The 15,276-nt window shown below is 43.0% G+C and overlaps 1 protein-coding gene across 2 annotated transcripts in view; it reads right to left on the bottom strand.

Annotated features, from left to right (window-relative positions):
* Positions 1 to 11,607, bottom strand: part of ADIPOR2 (adiponectin receptor 2) — a 47,190-nt gene extending 35,583 nt beyond the window's left edge. For both annotated transcript variants that reach the window (XM_074902141.1, XM_074902142.1), the window contains exon 1: positions 11,498 to 11,607. The gene's annotated coding sequence lies outside the window, so the exon portion shown is untranslated. The remainder of the gene's footprint in view (positions 1 to 11,497) is intronic.
* Positions 11,608 to 15,276: the final 3,669 nt, after the last annotated feature.

The following is a 15,276-nucleotide window of genomic DNA, read 5'->3' as shown; positions in this document are numbered from 1 at the left end:
TTTTACATTACATTTCACACATTTACTAAATGATCTGAAAAAGGATTTGCTCTGCAATAACAAGGAAATGTTTTTTTTAAACCAGAGCTGACCGCTCAAAATTGCAGCAAGATTTTAATACAGCACAAGGTTTTCCAATCTTCTTGTCTACAGCCACAGCACCACAACCCAAACCAACGAGAAGTGAAAATACCAAGCACCACCAGTCAGCCAAGGTAAGGTCACAGAATTAGCAGATGGTGACCTCAAACACAGAAATAGGTTGTTCTTGACAAACAGATAAACCTTGGAACTCCTTGCTGCAGGATGAGGATTCACAGGGAAACTGGAGAAACTCACAAGATAAATACATCAAAAGGTGTTAAACACATGAAGCCACCTCTAGCTCTAGAAGCCCCTAAACACCAGTGCGTGTCTATCATATATTGCTTGTATATTGATGCTTAGAAGCTGTTTTCTTCCTTAGGGCATGGGCATCCTTACTAAAACTTTAAGAGTCCTCTCTGAGGAAGGACAACAAGGGGCCTAATGAGTGAAAACAAAACAAAACAAGGAAGAAAAATGATTATGAGTCAGAAATTTAAAAATCCCACAGAAGAGAGGATGAGGGTTAAAACAGAAAATTTTTCAGGAACACCAGGCAAAGCACCCTAACAACACCAGTAACTCCCCAATGACATCCAAGAAGCGAGTAGGCACTACCCTGAGATACTCTGGCCAATGACTTATATAAGAGGACAAGAAAACAGAAAAACCCTATAGCTGCCAGAATCTCATTTGCCAAGTTTTCTCCTCCTCCCCTGAATGGCCAGCTTGGCTGGGACCTGTAGGTGGTCCTGCAACTTGGCCAGGCTTCAGACTCAAAGGGTATAAATAGAAATGCTAGGCACAAAGCACAGTTAAAGCCTCAGTAAGAGGTGTTGCAACCTGGCACATTTGGCATATACACGTCAGGATTTCACGCTGCAGCAGAGGGACACATCCAGTGAACCATACCATGAACACACCCAGAGCACAACCCTCACACTACCCATCAACTCAACCTCAGTGAAACACAGGATCTGCTGAGCACAAGCCAGCCCAAAGCTTCTTGGTCTCTCCACTTTAGATAGGAGGTCTTGTCACTTTGTGCATGGGTGGGACACAAGAGCAAGAAAACTGAGCAAGCGGAGCATGAGAAGGTAAAGATGTTTCTGGTAGCATGGCTTGGAGGCAGGCCTGGTTTCTCGTCTCTCACAGCATTATCACACAGACTACTTGGGTTACGTACAAGTGTGTGGTCAAAGAGTCTCATGAGGCAGAAGCTTAAGCAGGAGCTCCACAATGAAGGTAGGATCCTGAGAGTCAGAGGAATTTCTAGTTCAACCCAGCCTGGTTTATGTTATAGCTATTCTGGAATTCCAAGTTTCAATGGAATGACTCACCTTTTTCCAGAGACTCAAGGAAATCAAAACACTTAGCATGGCCCAATTTTTACTCTTACATACAGATTAGATAGAATCAGTTAACCACTAAGATTTTTACCTTCTCCCATGAATAGTGTTTAAACTGTCACACAGCAATTTGATGTCATTGATTTCCATTGCCAAAGTCAGAACAGTAAGAGCAAAGGTTTAAGGAAAAACTAAAAAAACCCACCAGACACCAAAACACAACAATAAAAACAACCACAAAACAACACTCCAAAACAAACACTACAGAAACCTGAAAAAAACACAAAAAACCCCGCCCAAAAAACCAGCCCTACCAAATACCTGATACACTGCTAGTTTCCCTTCTGCAGTGGAAAAGAAAGACTAGGTTTAAGTCCTGTCTCTGACTGGTTTTTACTCTCATGCATGTACCTAGCATTCACCTCAATTATCAACCCCAATTTGAAAGACAAGCTTGTCTCACTGTCACCTCATTTCAGAAACACACAAATTTCTTGTAAGCCCCAGTCCTGAGAAACACAACTTAGAACAATGAAATAAACAGATCTTGCACCTTCCCTGTGGAGTAACACACAGTAGTTATCTTAACCACTAAAATACACTTCCCCAAAACACCCAGTATTCCTAATCTCCAATTTGTTACTGCTCTGACAAATAGCTGTGCTACTTATGAGGAAGCATAGATGAATTTCTCTCAAACTTGTCACTGGTTCTTGATGTTTGTATTCAAGCTTGGGAAGGTTACAAGTTCAAGATTCCTACAAGAAGGATGTGAAATCAACATGAAGGTTGTTTCTCCAAGTTAACTTAAAATTAAATTTATGCAGGGGGGGGAAGAAAGAAAATCCTTAAGAGTATGTGTACTATACAGCAGCTATTAAACATCTACAGTGGATGACAAAATGCATGAATTCCATTTAAATTAGAATCCTTTGATTTTTGTAGGGTCGCTCACCAAAATAACAAATTTGATCTAAATTTCACAGAGTTATAGCTAAATTGTATAAAGAGGCATCAGCACAAAATCAAGGAAAGATGTAAATTTAACCATCACAGCTACATCATTCTCCATAAAATAACGAATGTAACTACAGATATCATATTTTATTCAAACTCTCTGCCAAACAAATCTCTACCTCAGTACTTGTTAAAACTGATTTATTACTGTCAAATACATTAATCCACATGTTAATCTGCCTCAGGTCACAAAGTTGGTCAGAAACGACTTTTATCAAGCCATATACAATGTTGCTTTTGGTCCACATGGGATTTTGAAAGCAGAGCTTGGGAGAGATCCTCTACGACATAAATATCACAGCATGAAAACAGCAAGGAATGCAAAAGACTTTTCCTGTAATCCATTTACATTTTCTCTGCTTCACTTCATGGCATGTTGTTAGAGCCTTAAAATTTCACTAAATGAAGGCTGAGTTTATCTTAGGATCTTGTGTCACTGGAGTTGTAAAGCATACAGCACTCACATACCAGCTTCAAACTGACATTTCATTGCACTCCAGCGGAGGAGGGAAGCTTCATCCATACTGCAAGTAGTACACAAAATAGAAAAGCTGGCTCAAATGTTAGACTTATTACATTATGTACAATAAGTGCTGGTAATATTTCTATACAAAGTCTTATAGCCAACAGTTTAAAGCCTTCCAGTTGTACAGCTTCCTTATTCAGTATTTCCAACAGAAAGCAGAATTGGTTTTCACTAACAGACCACTTGCCTCCTAGTATAACCAATTCTCTAGACAACTTACCAAATGATCCAAGATTTTCAGCACAATCAAATCAGAAGTTCAAAAACGAATAAAGGTAGCTGAACAATCACGGAAGAGAGGCAGTTTTAGCACACACATCTTTCATGTTTGCTTAGCGACTGGATGACCATCAGCAGAATATGCTGATAGAGGTGTTACCTGTCACATCTCCTGAAGAAGCAGTCTCCAATACAAGCAGCAGTAATGCATATATTCTACACCTTTCCTTTTTATGTCTGCCTAGTAATTAATTTTAAATGCCAGTAATTCTCAATTACTCCATCATTAGTGTGACTAAACGTCATTCTACAATAGGAATTATGCAACTATGCTTTGGTCAACCCCAAATACCACCACTGTTACCTGTGATTTTGAATGTTGTAACAAATAACATACTTATAAACAGTTCATTTATTACAAAGACATTACTTAGATTACCACCCAATTCAGGAGTTCCTTCAGCTTGAAATGAGAAAGTGTTCAAATATTCTGTTACCTCAGAACACAATCTCCAAGAAGGGAGCACGAAGTTTTAAGGATGTTTTAATCACTACATAGGATAAAGCTTCTCAAAAGGTAATGAGATTTCAGGTCGTGCTCCAAGAACTACTGGATACATCATACTTACTGCTAAAAGAACAGGAATGTGGAATTGTACCTTTTCAAGGATGACCTTAGTCTGCACAAAACATTCATGTGAGTCTTGCAGGCAGATAAGCCCTCGGGCACTTCCGTAACAATGAACTATTGAAACAGAGCCAAGACATGAGTTTTCAGAGGAAAACAGTCATGGGTTCTGCAATCATGCTTTGTTTTTCACAATGACTTCACTGTGATGTGTAACAAGGGGGCATTTGAACCGGTTAACTGATACAGAAAAAGTCAGCTGGAAAGGGCTTACATGGAAGAATGAAAAACTAGTGTCCTCCTGAGAACATCTTGTATCACTTTTCCAATAGCATTTTAAGACTCTGCTGCTCAAAACCCAAAGTGGACCTAGGTTACCCAGTCATGCAGAGCTGTATTGTTACATCAACCCTGACCTTATTTGAGTATTTGAGATTTTTTGGTATCGTCTCCAACAGTCTTGTGTATCATCTTCCTTTCCCTACGCTGACCCATATATTGGAGTCCTTCCAAATCAGTTGACATAACTGGCATTTTCAACAGCATCACGCGATAGTTAGATGTTTTGGACAGAAATGTTTATGCAAGTGCTGTGAAACTTGGTCACCCTCTCTCACTTTCTATCAAGGACCAGCTTAACTTGAAATTCTGAGCATCTTCATGGCAGAAGACAGGAAATAGCCTACCTTTAAACTCCAGAGTACAGGATCAAGGCCAAATTAGAAGAGCTTTACAGACACAGTAGCTAAAACCAATATGCATCTTCACAATTATTTTAGCAACAAGTCACCTCCTACTGAAACAAACATTTGCTTTTTTGTAACCCAGAAAGTTTTAATTTTTTATAACTTACCTTGTTTCCCTGCAGTCCTGGGTGATATAAGAATGCCAGAACGCCTATGAAAAATTCTATTAAAACATCATATCCTTCATAAGAGTGAAATAAGTTATTCATAATTACCAGGTGTTCAGAGAAATTTAGTATTCTTCTTCTAAACCAAAAATGTATTTGAAAATGCCCCTTAAGAATATGTCACAAATCAAGTCTAAGCTACCCAGCAACTTCCTTCACTGCATTAGTGAAGCTCGCAAAAAGGAAAGGATTTTTATAATACATCCAGTATTGAACTGTTTTTGTAATGCTGTAGAATTCATATGGTTGCCAAATTATTAAAAAGTCACAGAGCAGGAAGCCAAAGAGCAGTTGCACTTAACCATGGACATTAAGATCATCAGGACAGAAGCCTTTTTGCAACATCCTCCCCTTAGCTTGGACTATATAAAGGTCAGAAAACCACTAAGTAAAGCTTTTGTTGACTTTGTTATGCTTTTCTCAACTCTCAGGACACCTACCTCAGAAAATAATCCATTTTGTTCCCCACTGAAGGTACAGTAGGCAGAAAGCCAATAGTTGGCACTTCGTCACATATATACTTTAGTAAGAATTTTGAATAGGGTCTTCCTTTTATTTCTACAGTCATGTTCTACTAAAACAAGAAACTATTTGCCTAAAAGGCTGAGAACAGCAGACACTGGCATTATCAGCCTCGCAAGGTTGCTGTTCTAGAGAAGACAGACACACAAATAAATGCTTAAACAAATGCAAGTTGAACACTGTTCTTCACAAGCAAATGGGTTGTATCATCCTATAATGTCAGAAAGTACCAGATTTCACCACCACTAACTTACCTCCACAGCAGTAGCATTTGTCTAAGTAATACATGCCCACAAATTCCACCGGTCATGGAGATCAGGACATAAGTTAAAGCATTAGGAAGGAAAACAGAAAATTAACATCCTTCAGATTACACCACAGAATGGCAACCACTAAATCTCAGGAGCAGCGCACTAGGAAATGCAGTGCAGTAACCTTCATAAGAAAAGCATACCTAAACTGGCAGCCGAGAAAAGCTGAAATGCATGTTCGGTGGCTCTTCATCTCAAGCCCTTGTTACAAATGCTAAAAATCCCTTTTCCTGCAGGTAAAAGCTTGCCAATATTCTCAGGACAGAGTATAGCCAGTCTCAGCTATACTTATCTTGGTACTGCATGGCTTTTTAAAACAGCTCCCACTGCAGACTGGGAGACAGATTTAAGTATTTCTAGTACAAGCAGGAGTTAAAGATTAGCTAAAGGAATTTTACCATTAAGATTAAATCTAAGAAACCAGAGTTGGTATCTAGTCTCAGAGTGCAGCTTTTACTGCCTCAATTCAAATACTCCATTTTCATCAGAAGTTCTGCGTTTTACAAACAGCTCAGAAACAATGTATGTTGTGGACTTGATGTTTTTATCATGGTAACAGTACCTAAAAGCTAGTATGGCCCATCAAGTAGTTTGCACAAGAAATCAAAAGAGCACAAATAAGAGCCTTTAACAAAGTCTGCAGAATTATGTGGAGAAAAGGTTTCATACAGCATGAAGGTCCGTGGCATGTTCCCTCCAGACAAACAGCCTGTTTATTCAAATATCCATAAGCATCCAATTTACTAAAACACACTTATGACAACATTTTGTCAAAATCATACTCGTCAAGGAGCACACACATCCATGTTAATAAGGAGCTAAAAACAGGAATCTCACCAGAATGCTGTCATTAAAACAGAGAAAAGCCCACTAAAGGTTCCTACCAACAAAATGATCCTTACCTAAAAGCTGTAGAATTGCTGAATACATCCAGTGATCTCCTAACAAAATCTGTAGCAAATCAATTGTCACCCTCTAGACCTAAACAAAGAAGTACAATTGACCTCGACTTCAAACAAGGAATGGCAATCTTTGCAATCCTCTAAGCAGATAGAACCAAAGAGGTTGGGGAAAAGAGCATTTACTTTGGTTAAGGAGAGAAGGAGGAAAACTGGATAAACAGATATGAAAAATGGCTTTGGTGTACTCGTGGTAAGTCAGCCTAGCCACACCTTACCTTTGAATATATGCAGTAATCATAGCTACATTCAGAAAAACAACAATTCACATTGACAAGGACAGCTGGCAAAGACAGCTAGACTTTTACATGACCTAGTCAAATGCAGGCAACATTATATGACATCTGTATCTAGTATAAGTTTAGTTTTCAGCATTAGATGGAGAAACATGAATGCTAACTATTCTGAGATAAAATACTGCCAGAAAGAAGAGAATAAGACAGGGAAAAATAAGGAAGGTCTCAGCAGAAGTTTGCTATGTGCTTAGATCTGCTGGCAGAACACCGCAATACCCATTTCAAGTATTCAGACTTGACTTTCCACCCATTCTGCAAGTAAATTGTCTACTCTCGCTTACTGCTGTCTAAAGGTACCTTAGAGCCAATGATTATAGCTCTGCCTGTTCCAACACTTTCTTCCTGTAAATAGTGCCTATTTTCTGTTCTCACAAGGGCTTAATTAGTCCTGTTCACAGAGAGCTACAGCAGCTGGCACATCCCAGCAGACTCCATTGCATTTTCACAGCTACTGAAATCCATCTGAACCATGCTGCAAATTTTTCTACACTGACAATTCCATGTCCTGTGAACCTTATGTCTACCTATACATTTGAAGGCACCTTCAAACATTCGCTGACACACACACAGTTCACAGAAGGCCAACAAATACTGCATGGCCAGAAAAAGAGACACTCTCCTCCACTCAGCAGCAGGGATCTGTAATTCTAGAATACAACAGTAATCATGGCTACATGCAACAACAAATACAACTGCCATCTATTTTTATTTTATACCCATCATCCCTACAACATATTTCATTTGCTCAGAGACAATTAACTACAAATAAAAAAACCCCAAACCTAGACAGTAATTTTCTTCCTAGCCTGGCTATATCAGAACCCAAACAGATGCCACTTAACAAAAAAACAGTAAAGGACAGAGATATTCCCATGTGGTTCTGAAAACTCTAAAGAAGTTATAATTGAAAATCATGTTAAATCAGAGGGCAAATTGGTATTAAACATAGATTTCCTCTTCAAAATTCTAAGCACCTTAATTTTGCCAGCACCTCCTCGCTGCTACTTTGGTAGTTCTTGCTAGTTCTTTGCTACTTCTTAAATCAAGCAGCAGCAGTACAAGCTGTGGCACCTTCTTTCCTGAGGGAGGTTGTCTGCTTATCACCACACCAGCTGCCACATCACAACGTGTTGAGCAGTTTCCTGTATACAAAAAAGATTGTCACTGTGTCCTGAATGGAAACCATGAAGTTCATCTTCAAACTGGACCAAGATTTTTTTTTTTTTTAATGTCAACCACTGAGACAAACTGACAAACTTTCCAGAAAAGGTATGTAATTACTGGGCAAGTTAAACTCCAGCTCAGTTTTACAGTTACCTGATGATAAAAGCCTGAATCTCTCACTCTGCCACACAGGTCATTATTTTCAAAGCACTGCAACAGGGAACTATGTGGAAACAACTCACCTCCTGCTTCTTTAGTTTATATACTGATACACAGCATCCTACTTCAAAGGTAAAATGTTCTGGTAGTAGAAGCATATTCAAATAAACAAGTGAAAGTTTTCAGAAGTCAGTTTTCTGAGGAAGCTTGTTTGTCTCTATATTCTTAATTTTCTCTATTTAACTTGTCTTGACAAACATACTGCTTTTAAAAGCAGGAGGAGCTGGTCACATTAAGTAAAACCAGCTGAAAAACAATGTCTTATACAAAGGATAAGGCATTTAAAACAAGTTTTTTCAGGGAACAATACAGTTTAAAGTAACAGTCTTCCCCTTAAACACTGTCCCAAATACTTTTTCATAATCACTACCATTATCTTGTGTAACGTCTTTTCAAATCTACCAACACCGTCTGCCAGAAAATTCACTGAATGACTCAGACACAGACACTTTCAAATCATAAATACTCAAAACTGCTATTTCCATTTCAGAACTACTTCTATTTAAGCGTTTGAATTTCTGATGGCATAATAATCCAACAACCTCCTGAAGTTTCCTTATCAAGATTTTACTCATGTACAGACAGCATCTCTACTGACAAAAAGTGAGCCATGTCTCTTTGCAGTGTCTTGGACAATACAGTTCTACAACCAGAAGCCCTTAAAACTTGCAAAATTTTTAGCACCTAATACTGAGTATCTTTTGTATACGAATGCTTGGCACAGCTCCTTGAACATGCAACTGAGGACATAAGATCATAAGCAGAGATCCAAGCATTGAAATCACTGGCATTACATGCCCTGCCAATTCCCATTAACTTTCCTTTATGACAAATCAACAGGAACTCTTGCCTAAAGCAAGCAGAGGCTTTTCAAACTCCAGCCTTTTTATCCTGTATCCAGGAGTCAGGCTTCAAGTCTGAATCTCACCCACATTGCCAGAACCACCACTCACTAGTAATTTGAGCAAACTAGTAGTAATGCCACCAGTTCAATAACACTGATACAACTCTACTGATGCAGAATCGGGCGGGGGGGTGATAAGGGAGAGCCCTTTCTTTGTGTCTGGCTGTCTTGAAGTCCTGATGCAATTTAAGCTCCAATACTCATCACATTTTATATTTATGTCTGAAAGCATACATATAACAGATAAGAATCTGTTGAAAGAATTTTCACCATGAAAGGTTTTGCTTAAGTAGTACGCCAAAAATACACTCTTGTCCTTTACACTTGATTATTTTTTTGTATCTGATTTATACTGAGAAAGCATCCTTTTGAAAACCTGGACTGAGTTGGGATGTAGCTTTTAACTCCTCCATCATAATTATGATTCAATTTTCCACATTAACAACCATTCTCCATGGTTTTCACCACGAAGCTGCCAACCACCTTATCCACAGGCTTATTTAACCATATCTAGTTGTCAGCTCAGACAAGGGAGTCATTTCCATATTTTATCACTAATCTCACACTTCCAACACAACAATGAACTTCTTTCAAGTTGCCTAACACACTCACAGTCTTCATATAGGATTAAGCATCACAGTACAGATGAAATTTCCACATAATGAGTTATCCCTATAATGTAGGAGCCACAGTATAAAATCTTCATAACTGGAACTGGCTAGTAGCCCTACAGGAAAAGGCAAAATAAACCCAAACCACAATAATTTCCTTTCTTGTATAAACAATATTAGCTCATAGCTAAAGATAACGAGGAAAACAGGCTGTGTATTATGACTGTGCTGCACCCATAATTCCATGACAACATCTAATTCTGTTGATCATAAACGTATTTTCCTCTGTCAGAGCAGCTACCACCAAATTTGCAGTAGTCTCACTAAGGTGCTGTAGAAAGCAAACACCTTGCTACCACAATAATGCAAAAAGGCCTCTGAAAGCTGAGAATTTTTACAACAATACAGAGAGGACTGTGCAGTACACAGCTCTTCAATGACTTCCAGAACAGATCTGTGAAGATCACAGCTAGGACTGAACCAGGAATTTAATACTCTGTGAGACTGACCATAGCAAGGGAGTGAAAACAAAGAGTTTAAATTACACATTAAAACTTCAGCTCCTGAAAACCAGATTAGGCCCAGAAGGGTTTGCCCAGAGGACCATTTCGGTCCATTTTAAAAATACACAACACAATTACGATACACAAGACCATCCAGCTGCCTGAAGAACTTCACTGCTGCACTAAGAACAAAAAGTGTCTTTAAACAAGGAGGAATATCTGAAAGCTTTTCTGCTATGTGACAGGTGCAGTAGTTTACATACACAGTGACAGAGCCTGTTTCCCAAAAAAGTTGTAATATTAATGGTTTTCTCAAACAAATGCCAACACGCACATCTACTAAAGCCACTAAATTAACTGACTTGTAAGGCTAAGACAGACACAAAAAACCCACCCAGTACTGCTTGAAAAGCTCAGTACGAACAACAACTGTCATATCTTCTTTGTCTTCTAGTTGATTACAATATGTTTCAGTGTCTTTGTTGCTCATCTTAAGCAAACAAGAATAACTGATTCTCTCGGGAAAAAAAAAACAAACAACACTTAAAAAGTTTATTTAACTGTCACTGGAGAATACCCAAATTGTGGTGACACTAGTGTCGAATATTTACATTATCTCCTGTTGATAACTCCAGTGTTTATAGATGCATACACATAAACACACAGAGTGCTCTGCAAGCAAGGCAAGATTCCCATATCGTGCAAACGAAGATGTTATTTTTATCGTCTCTCTAAAGAGATTTTGGGAGCAGCAGCAGAGTTCCCTGTCCTGACAAGCAACAAGTGTACAGAAGGCTACAAACAAGACCCACTTACAGCCCTCTTGACCCACTTAGAGCGAGTGCTTCACTGGCCTAAAGCCTCCTCCAGCCGAGCATTTCCAAGTGCTCCTTCGTGCCCCCAAGCAAACACCCTGACCACAAGCCCAGCTCGCTTCTGCCCCCGGCCAACCGCCCGCAGGGGCCGCTCCCCGGCCCCACCGACACAGCCCGGCCCGGGCCGAGGGCAGCGCCCGCCACCAGCCTTCCCCCCAACACCCCGACCGCCCACCCGCGCCGGGGCAGCCGCGGCCCCGACACCCGCCCCGCCGCCGTCGGCGGGGAGCGGCGGGAGAGGAACCGTCCTCCCTGCCGCGGGGGGCTCCCCCCGGCCGCCCCGCCGAACGAGCGGGCGGATGCCCGGCCCCGGGACCCCCGAGCCCCGCGGGGCGGCGGCCAGGCCCCGCAGCCCCTCCGGCGAGGAGCGGAGCGAGCGGGCCCGGCGGGCGCTCACCTGGCAACGGCCGGCGCCCGCCCCGGCGCCCGCGAGGTGCTGCCCGCCGCCCCGCGCCGCCCCCCTCCTGCGGCAACCGCTGCCGCCGCCGCCTGCCCGGCCCCGTCGCCTCCTCCTTGCCCTACAGCGTCATCATCGCACGAGGCCGCCGCCGCCAATGCGGGACACCCCGCCGCGCCTGCGCACGGCGCGCCGGAAGGAAACGCGGGCAGCAGGCCCGGCGCCATCTCGGGGGATGTAGTCAGGAAGGGGCCGGGGCCGCCGCCGGGCCGGGCCGGGCCGCGCAGGCGCACGGGGCGCCCGCCAGCCGCGGGCCGCGAGGGCTGGGGGGAGGGGGGGTGCGCCCCCCCCGCCGCGCCCGCCTGCGGGAGCCGGCCCCCATTGGCTGAGGGCGGCGAGTGGCGTTTGCGCGGGCTTTTGTTCGCCGCCGGTGGCCGTGGCCGTGGCCGTGGTCGGCGGTGGGGGCTGGCGGCCCCTCAGAAGGGCCGGGCCCCTCGGGCATCCGTCCTGCCTGCTGCGGAAGGGTGGGGGCGGGCTCTTAGGGAGCGGCGGTGCCTTCTGCCCCCAGCGACGGGCTCCGAGGGTGGCGGGGAGCCCTCCCGTGACACCGCTTCTTCCGGGCCCTGAGCAGGCGGCAGAGCGTCACCCTCCCACGGAAAACGGTGTCACGGGAAACCCCGGGCCGCGCAGCCCTTCCCGCAAGGCGGGATGGAAAGAGGCCCGAGAGGGGCCACGCGTGGGGACAGCACGGAGCCATCCGGGCTGCGAAACTCCCAAGGGCGGAGAGGTGCGAAGCGTCCGCGGGGGCCACGGCAGCTGCCCACAGGCCAGGCTGGGGGGGGACACGGCCTCACGGGACCAGGGTTTAAGCTGCGTGCTGCGGTACATGGAGTGGGGTGGGGAGGCCGCAGCCAGTGCAACACCATAAAGATGAAATATCAGACAGCGTTACCAGGCCTAGTGCTGCTGAAGGCATCTGGGAGGGTTGGGTCTTGTGACAAGGCCTGAACATCAATGTCTGATGTAGAGGCATGGAGAAGGAACACCAAAGAGAACAAGAAGATTGTTAAATAATGGGTAGTCCAAACAGCAGGAGAATCTATATGACATGGAGATCTCAGCTTCTGAAATCACATCCTTGGGGAAATTGGTGGAAACCTACACCTGCATGTTGTACAGTGAGGCTAGTCAAAACACTAAGAGAACACTGTCCTGTTAGAGGACAATCTTAATTGCCAAGGAGAACAATTGCATGATCAGGGAGGACATGTCTGTCTGTAATTTGAGTGGCTCTACCCACTTTAGTGCTTTGCTGAGCCACACTCCTATCAATATGCTTGTACCCACATCCATGAATACTGCCCATTCCTTAAAACTCTCCTTAAAACTACAGTTCCCTATTGTCTCCTTTAAAATATGTCCAATCTCACACATTCATTAAAATCTTTATTTTTGTGATGGGAGCAAGGCAGTTACTGAACATCACAGTTGCACTATTACACGTTTTTACAGTTTCATCAATCAAAATGTATTTTGACAGCCGTTGGGCAGCAGCATGGAGAGTAGCAGCTGCAGCGCCTGCTCCAGCTCCACCCCGAGCCTGTTAGATGAAGTATTTCCTGCCCTGTCTTTCAGTATTTCATCTGTAAAATGGCGCTAATGATTTTAAAATATTTTGAGCTCCACCACCAAAAAATACATGCAAAAACTGCATGTCGTTTTTGTCTGTCATTTCCTGTCACCATAACTTAATGTACTCAGCCCGTTAAGAGGGAAATTGAGATAGGAATACTCATTTAATAAAAGGAATTAGGGGGGTTTATTCTGGTTTGAGAGCCTGGAAATCAAAAAGGAAATCTGTGCTCTGCCATAAGGGCAAAGTATTTGTTCAGAAAGATACATTTTAAAAAACTGGGTTATGTACTTCCTGGGCATTTATAATTCCTAGAAACCGTAGCATTAATATAAAACATCCATTGCCTTAATTCCATCTCTGACAGTTTTTGTCCTACATACATAGCCCTGTGCTTTTGTGAAATTTGGCAGGTCATTTGTTAACTCCATTGTGGTTCCCAAGCAAGAGAGAATGGATTTGCCTGGGGTAAATGAAACTGAGACTGGCCAGAATCATCACAGCCAATTGCAGAGGGCGGCCACTCTATAAAAGTGGTCTAGATGTTTTCTCAGCCCAAGAAAGGTCATGGCTAAGCACTTGTGCAGCTCCTTGGGGCTCTGAATGAGGCAGGGCTACAATTAGCTCCAGCACAGTGACTGACAGTCATCAAGTGACACTGGGTCTACCCCACATTACCCCCACACACCCCTAAAGCCAGGGGTTAATGTGTTTTTCCATGACAGTGACTCATCCTGCCCATCCTGCATGATCATGATGCTCTTGCAGTCATGCGAAGGACTGTCACAGCTATATGGCACTCTAGGAAGAGCCAGAAGACAAATTATGATTCAGAATAAAACTGCCTTAGGGTTAGGAAGATCCTGGAATTTTTTATTTTTTTTTTTTTTTTCAGGATATGCCTTATTGCTGCAAGCCTTTAAACAGCTTCATCTCTACTGGCAAACATACTTAAGCAGCTCCCTTCTGAATTCCCCATGTTAGCTGCCACTATGTGACCGCACAATGGGGCAATTGCTAATGGAGAAAGGGCCTGGGGGAGGTATTATAATCTCCCTGCCTCCCAGTAAATCAGTGCCTGCTCATTCTCTCACATTTCCTTCCATATCAGGGTCTTCTCCCCCTCCCAAATCACCGAGGGCCTGACCCTCACCACACACTGTCACACTGCCGAAGGCTGGTGCTTGCTGCAGCAGCCATGTTCCAAACAGCCAGGACTGTTGCCAGTAGCACAGGGCCATCAGACCCAGCTTGCCATGGGTGGGCAGAGTGGAGAGATAACTCTGAGACTTAGGGCAGGTGTCTAACTTGAGTGTCACAGGGCAATATTTAGTACTCCATTTTATGGCTGCTGCATTCTATCCCTGCTCACAGGGATAACTGCCGACCCTACTGTTTTTTCCCCCCTTTCTCTCTTTGAGGAAATGTTATGAGTAGGTTATGCCTTTCTGAATCCTAATGTAAAAAAAAAAAAAAAAAAAAATTAAAAAAAAAAAAAATTCAACTGTCATTTAAACAGAACTAAGAAACAAGAGGGTATAGTAACAGCTTCAGGCCCTGCAGGAGAAGACTGATGGATGGGAGGCGTGGATGAGTTGTGATCATTGTATTATACTGTGGATCTTACATTTACAATGGTTGTTCATGATTCTTTTTGTCCTTTCTGGTATGTGTGCTGTTGGCCATGGAAATCTGTTTTGCTTATCTTTGAGGCTGGTTATATTTAGACTTTAGAAATGGTATGGTTACAATATGGCCCTGTTCCAAAGGCAGGGAGTCAGGACATGGCCAGGATACACATCTGGACCAAGGAGATGAGATGCATCTTTGAGTCCCATGAATTAGACACAAACAGAGTCTACATTTGAGGAGGATCCAATGTTATGTTCACATCTGCTTACTCTCTGTGAGCATGACAGTTCCTTCAGAGCCTGCCCTTCAGTGAACCTGATTTCATAGAGTATCTTCTAGAAACTGTTTAACTTGAAATGTAGTTAAACAAAAGGTAAATGAAAGTGCATGACCATATAAGCAGCTGGTTGTGGGAAACCTTGTGACAGACACTTGAGAACCTTTGGTCACTGGAAGGTATTTCCCAAGGTCTCCTTGGAATGTTCTGTGTCTGCATCAGCTGATGAAAATACTG

The sequence above is a fragment of the Athene noctua genome, chromosome 3, assembly GCF_965140245.1.
Source record: "Athene noctua chromosome 3, bAthNoc1.hap1.1, whole genome shotgun sequence".
Classification (NCBI taxonomy): domain Eukaryota; kingdom Metazoa; phylum Chordata; class Aves; order Strigiformes; family Strigidae; genus Athene; species Athene noctua.
Note: the sequence above shows the minus strand (reverse complement) of the source record. Positions and strands in the feature narration are given on the sequence as shown.